General features: G+C 42.1%; 1 non-coding gene across 1 annotated transcript; it reads right to left on the minus strand.

Annotated features, from left to right (window-relative positions):
* Positions 1–5,723: 5,723 nt before the first annotated feature.
* LOC114810569 lies at positions 5,724–5,861 on the minus strand. The gene has a single exon (XR_003758265.1). It is a non-coding gene; the product is annotated as a small nucleolar RNA SNORA7 (small nucleolar RNA).
* Between the last annotated feature and the right edge of the window lie 615 nt (positions 5,862–6,476).

Raw genomic sequence — 6,476 nt, forward strand, 5'->3', positions numbered from 1 at the left:
GACATGTCCTGAACGTTTTTGTAGAGAAATGATCCAGGCATCAGAGTGAGGTATGGACTGAAGTGGGGAGAGGCAGGAAACTGGGAGGTCAGCAAGGAGACTGATGTAGTAATCCAGGCAGGATAGGATGAGTGATTTATTAATATGGAGCAGTTTGGATGAAGAGTAAAAGGAGGATTTCAGTGATTTTGTGAAGGTGGGGCCAACAGAATTTGGTGACGGATTGAATGTGTGGGCTGAATGACAGAGAGGAGTCAAGGATAACACCAAGTACTGCAAGGATATGCAGTACTGTAATACTAATAATAATGCTTGTGGCATTTGGAAAACACTATATGTCAAGTATTCTACTAAGGGCTGGGTAGATACAGGACAATCAGGTCAGATACAGTCTCTGTCCCATTTGGGACTCAAAGCATGAATAGGAGGGAGAATGGATATTAAATCCCCCTTTTACAGATGAGGAAACTGAGGCTCAGAGAAGCTATGACCTGCCCAAAGTCACACAGCAGGCAAGTGTCAGAGCCAGGATTAGAACCCGGGTCCACTGACTCTCAGGCCTTTTCTCTTTCCACTGTGCAACTCTATGCTTTTTTCATGTAAACCCTTCAAGACTCTGGACTGTCTTCAACTTTCCCTGTTTGACTACAAATGCTCAATACAGTGCTTTCCCCACAATAGGTGCTCAATAAATACTGGTGATGAAGTTGATGACTCTCCATACTGATTGCATTGAATTCCATCACTCTATCTTGGTTTTATCTTTGTTAAAAGTGAAAGGAAAGTGAACAAAAAACCTCAAAATAAATTTTAGCAGACTGCAAGGGTGGAGATGGGGAAGCTATCATAAATTTGACCAAATTTTCCACTATTCACCTGGGACTCTGCATGCATATATCAGATTCTCCACAGCATAGATGTTGTCTGCTCAGATAAAGAGACAAAACTGAATCAGATAGAAGAGGAAAACAGGAACCTCTTCTCTTGGGGAAAATATGGTTTATTTAGTCATAATTACCAAATTTGGTTGCTCAGATTTACCATGAAATTACTTAGGTACACAGAGCTGTAGGGAAATGACTTGAAGTCTTGTGAACTGAGTTCAGTTTGGATAGTTAAGAGGAGGAAGTCTTTAAAACTTTCTCAGCTGGTTTCCATCCACTGCCCTGAGACCTCCCTGGGGCGTGCCCACACAAATATCTGTGGAAGGAATTTAGCCCAGGGGGATTGCTTAAAGTCAGTCTCACCAAGTGATGCTGTGAAAGGGCAAAACTGGCAAAGAGCAGCTGTAAGTTTTGTCAACAGATATTGAAAAAGATACAGATTTTGAAGACAATCATTCCTGAAAATGTATAGGTCAATAAAAATGGTTCTTAAATGCAGGGGGAAAAAACCATAGCATATAGATAACTTAAACCAGAAACAAAAACCTTAATGGAAAGAGTCTATGGGAAAACTATTATTACTAAAGTTGTCTGTTATATTATTATAATATTCTGCTATTGTCACTATTATTAGTGGTACTTGTTAAGCGCTTACCATGTGTCAAGCACTGTTCTAAGCACTGGGGTGGATATGAGGTAATCAGGCTGGATACAGTCCCATATGGGGCTAATGGTCTAAGTAATCGCCATTTTACAGATGAGGTAACAGAGTCACAGAGAAGTTATGTGACTTGCCCAAGGTCACTTAGCGGGGAAGTGGCAAAGCCATAATTAGAACACAGGTCCTCGGAATCTCAGTCCCATGCTCTTTCCACTAGGTCAAGCTGCTTCCTCAAAATTCCCTGAATTAATTTTTTTTAATTATATCAGAGAATAGAATTCTCTTTAGCTAGTTAATGCTGGGGGTTTTTTTTGTTTTGTTTTCTTTTGTCTAAAACTCTATAAGAGATTTCAAATTAAAAGCTCTAATACATTCTCTGGAAATTCTGGGCTTAATTATTCCAGGAAAAAAGCCAAAATAGTTAGAACCATTACTCCATCAACTGCATTTTCCCTTATGCGACAATCTCATTTTCCCAAATAAAATATCTGGGGATATTCTCATGCCTTCCTGGAGTTCATTCAATCGGATTTATCGCACGCTTACTGTGTGCAGAGCACTATACTAAACGTTTGTTCATGAAAGACTGGCACTCCTGCACATTACTTGGCCAGTGTGCAGACTACCAGCAGTCATGTTATTAGTAAGATGGGATCATTTGTGTCCAAATGTGGGTCCTGAGTTTTTTTTTGTTTTAAATGCTGTTGAGTGGTTTCCTATTCATAGCGACTCCATCCATGGACATGTTCTCTCCAGAATGCCCTTTCTTTAGCACTTAGTACAGCGCCTGGCTCACAGTAATCGCTTAACAAATACCAGAATTATTATTCTGCCACAATGCTTCTGTAGTCATTCTGGTATGTGTATCCATAGAGTTTTCTTGGGAAAAAATATGGAAGTGGTTTACCATTGCCTTCTTCTGCACAGCAGAAACCTAAGTCTTTGCCATTGTCTTTGATCAAGATTTTGATTACTTGATCATCCGCCTTTGACTCTTTCCCGTGCTGCTGCTGCCCAGCACAGGTAAATCAACTTTGATGCTTCGGCTTTGAATTTTCCATTAAGGGTAACCCTGACAAGAAAATATCTCTCAATCGCAAAGACCTAAGCTTCACTGGCAAATTCTCCTGTCACGGTAAGGCATTGATTCATAGGAGAAGGGTCCCAGTTTAGGTGCCATTTAAATGTCAGCAGTAAAAAATATAGCACATGTACAGGTCAGCACTCTTAACGTTGTTCTCGATTGCTATGGGTGCATTTATCCATTTTTATTTATTATTTTTATCTATTTCCCTTTTCTTTAAGCTATGACATATTACATAGAAGCAGCGTGGTTCAGTGGAAAGAGCCCAGGCTTGGGAGCCAGAGGTCATGGGTTCGTATCCCAGCTCTGCCACTTGTCAGCTGTGTGACTGTGGGCAAGTCACTTTACTTCTCTCTGCCTCAGTTCCCTCATCTGTAAAATGAGGATTAAGGCTGTGAGCCTCATGTGGGACAACCTGATTAGCCTGTATCTCCCCCAGCACTTAGAACAGAGCTCTCCACATAGTAAGCGCTTAACAAATGCCAACATTATTATTATTATATTTGTCAACTTATTTGGACTTCACTGGCCTATGTCACCGTAAACTCCTGAAGGGTAGGGAATCCAACTTATGATTTTTCTAGGCATCCCCCTCTCAAGCATTTAGTTCAGGGTTCTGAATCTAAGGAGCCCTTAATAAAGGTTAATAATGATGTTGGTGATGATGATGATAATTCTACAAGCAGCATCTTTTGAAGTGTTTACTTTGTAGTACAGGCACCGATATATCACTCCATCAGCAGAGTAATCATCGATCGGTGGTATTTATAAAGCGCAAACTGAATGCAAACCACTGACCTAAGTTCTTGGAAGAGAACAGTAGAAACAGTCGGTCAATTGTATTTAGTGAGTGTTTACTGTGTGCAGAGCGCTGTACTAAGTACTTAGGAGAGTACAATACAACAATAAAACAGACACATTCCCTGCCTCTAATGACCTTACAAAACACACATTGCCTGCCTTCAAGAAGCACCCGATCTAATACAAGTAAAAATCTCTAATCATGGGTTTCTTCCAGAAGGCTGAAATTCTTTGGAAAGCTGTAAAGGAGCTGGAGAATGAGCTCTGACTTTGAATAGGTTGTATTTTTTTTACTGTAACCTGGGTTTTAGTGGTTCCAAAAAATTCTAGAGTTTACCTTCTTTACGGCTATTCAGGCATCTGTTTCTCACTCCCTTCTCCTCATAAGACCATAAGATGCCACCTTGGGTCAGCATCTCTACTCCATCAAGACCAACATTCCAACTTTAACACTTGGAGAGGAAAGAGTTGTCCACTTGGATATCAGGGAAGCAGCAAGTCCTAGTGGATAGAGCATGGGCCTGGGAGTTAGAAGTCATGGGTTCTAATCCCAGCTTTGCCACTTGTCTGCTGTGTGGCCTTGGGCAGGTCACTTCACTTCTCTGTGCCTCAGTAACCTCATCTGTAAAATGGGAATTAAGACTGTGAGCCCCATGTGGGACAGGGACTGAGTAAAACCCAATTTGCTTGTATCCACCCCAGTGCTTAGTACATTGCTTGGCATATAGTAAGCACTTAATGAATACCATAATTATTAATATTATTATTAGTGGATAAAGCACGGGCCAGGGAGTCGGAGGACCTGGTTTCTAATCCTGGCTCCTCCACTTGCCTGTGGTGTGCCCTTGGGCAAGTCACTTAATTTCTCCTGTCCTCAGTATCCTCATCTGTAAAATGGGGATTCTATGGGGTTTCAATACCTGTTGTCCCTCTTACCTAGACTGTGAGCCCCATGTGGGACAGGGACTGTGTCCATCCTAATCAACTTGTATCTATCCCAATGCTTAGAATAGTGCTCGACACATAGTAAGCACTTAAAGACCCCAAAAAAATCTATAATAAATCCATCAGGGATACTTATTGAGATCGGGATGCACCTTGTGAAGTAGAAGGTTGAATCTTCCCTGCAACTCATGAAAGGATGGACTTTCTTAGGGGTCTATAGGACACTGTGGTCCTTCTGATGCCCTTACAGGGAGAAGAGTGAGGAAGATATGAGTGAGGAAGACAGCAGGAGTGTAGCCACAGGAGAATAAAGCCTCCAGCAAGCAGGTCCTCCAAGGGTTCATGCCAGAGTTATAAACTTTTTCAAAGGTCTGCAGAGCTCCTGGTCATTGGGAAGTCAGTTGTTCCTGGCCCTTGCCACACTTCCCTTCATGGAGGTGAGCCCTATCACTGATCCGGTGGGAGAACCCTGCTCCTGGGAAACAGAACAACCAGGGTTCTAGTCTTCAATCTGTCAGCTAAACTGGATGCAGACTGCACATAATAATAATAATGGATTTTGTTAAGTGTTTGTGCCAGGCACTGTACTAAGTGCTGGGGTGGATACAAGCAAATTGAGTTGGACACACTCCCTGTCACATGTGGGGCTCACAGTCTCAATCCCCATTTTAAAAATGAGGTAACTGAGCCCCAGAAAAGTGACGTGACTTACCCAAGGTGACACAACAGACAAGTGGTGGAGCCAGGATTAGAATCCATGACTTTTTGACTCTCAGGCCTGTGCTCTATCCACTGCTGCATCTCTGCCTGCCTATGATCACTCAGTTGATGTTATTAATTGTACGCAGAGCACTGTACTAAGCACTTGGGAAAGTACAATAGAGTAGGTCATGTGATCCCTGCCCACAAGGAGCTTACAGTCTATAGGGGAAGCCTACTATCTGGTTGAATTCCATGTCCCTGCAGGAATAAAATTAGCAGGGCTGAGAGAGTTTCAGTGTCACTCTGCAAGCCACTCTCACTATAATCAATTCCTCTGCTGAGGCCTTGGCCCTGAATCAATCAATAAATCAATGGTATTTATTAAACACTTACTTTGTGCAGAGCACTTTATCAAGGGCTTGGGAGAGTTGTTGCTGTCGAGTCATGTCCGACCCATAGCGACGCCATGGACACATCTCTCCCAGAATGTCCCACCTCCATCTGCAATGTTCTGGTAGTGTATCCATAGAGTTTTCTTGGTAAAAATATGGAAGTGGTTCACCATTGCCTCCTTCTGTGCAGTAAACATGAGTCTCTGCCCTCTATTCTCTCCCATGCCGCTGCTGCCCAACCCAGGGAAGTTTTGAAATGTGGCAGATTGCCTTCCACTCACTAGCTACTGCCCAAGCTAGGAATGGAATGGATATGCCTCTGCCCGAATCTCCCTCCCATAGTCGAGACTGGTAGAATACTAGAAACTCTCCAGGTGAGACCCTGAGAGATGACTTGGGAGAGTACAATATAACAATAAACAGACACATTCCCTGTCCATGTCGAGCTTAGATTCCAGAGAGTCTTTTCGACTCAGATTTGTCCATCCTGATAGGAGGCTCTTACAACAACATGCAAGCGAAATCTTGGATAGAGAGGAGACTTGTGGAAAGGGAAGGGAAGTAGATGTCACCCTCAACTGATTATCAACCTGAAAGTTGGAAGGAAGAAAGCCTCCCCATTTCATCCTGGGCACCAGACAGATATCCAGAGGAACAACTGCTGAGATTTTCCTGATGTCTTCTGGTGTGGAACAAATTAGGCACAGAAACGAAATCCTTTGTGAAGGGAGTCATCCAGGCTCTTTGTGGCTGTTTTTCTAAATTTAATAACTAAACCACATTAGAGGATTTTTTTTTAACAAAACAAAACAAAAATCCTCTTAAGAAAATAGCCAACAAACTTGTCATTTTAAAAAAGAAAGCATTTGCTTAAAGGTAAGGAATGTATAAACACACTCAAAACACGAGCTAATTACTTTTTTTGGCGGTCTGTGATTGAAAAACAGCTTAGTGGATTTTGACAGGGCTTTGTTAAAAAAATAAAGAAAGAAAGAAACATGCTTGGG

This window comes from Ornithorhynchus anatinus, chromosome 3 (genome assembly GCF_004115215.2).
Source record: "Ornithorhynchus anatinus isolate Pmale09 chromosome 3, mOrnAna1.pri.v4, whole genome shotgun sequence".
NCBI lineage: Eukaryota > Metazoa > Chordata > Mammalia > Monotremata > Ornithorhynchidae > Ornithorhynchus > Ornithorhynchus anatinus.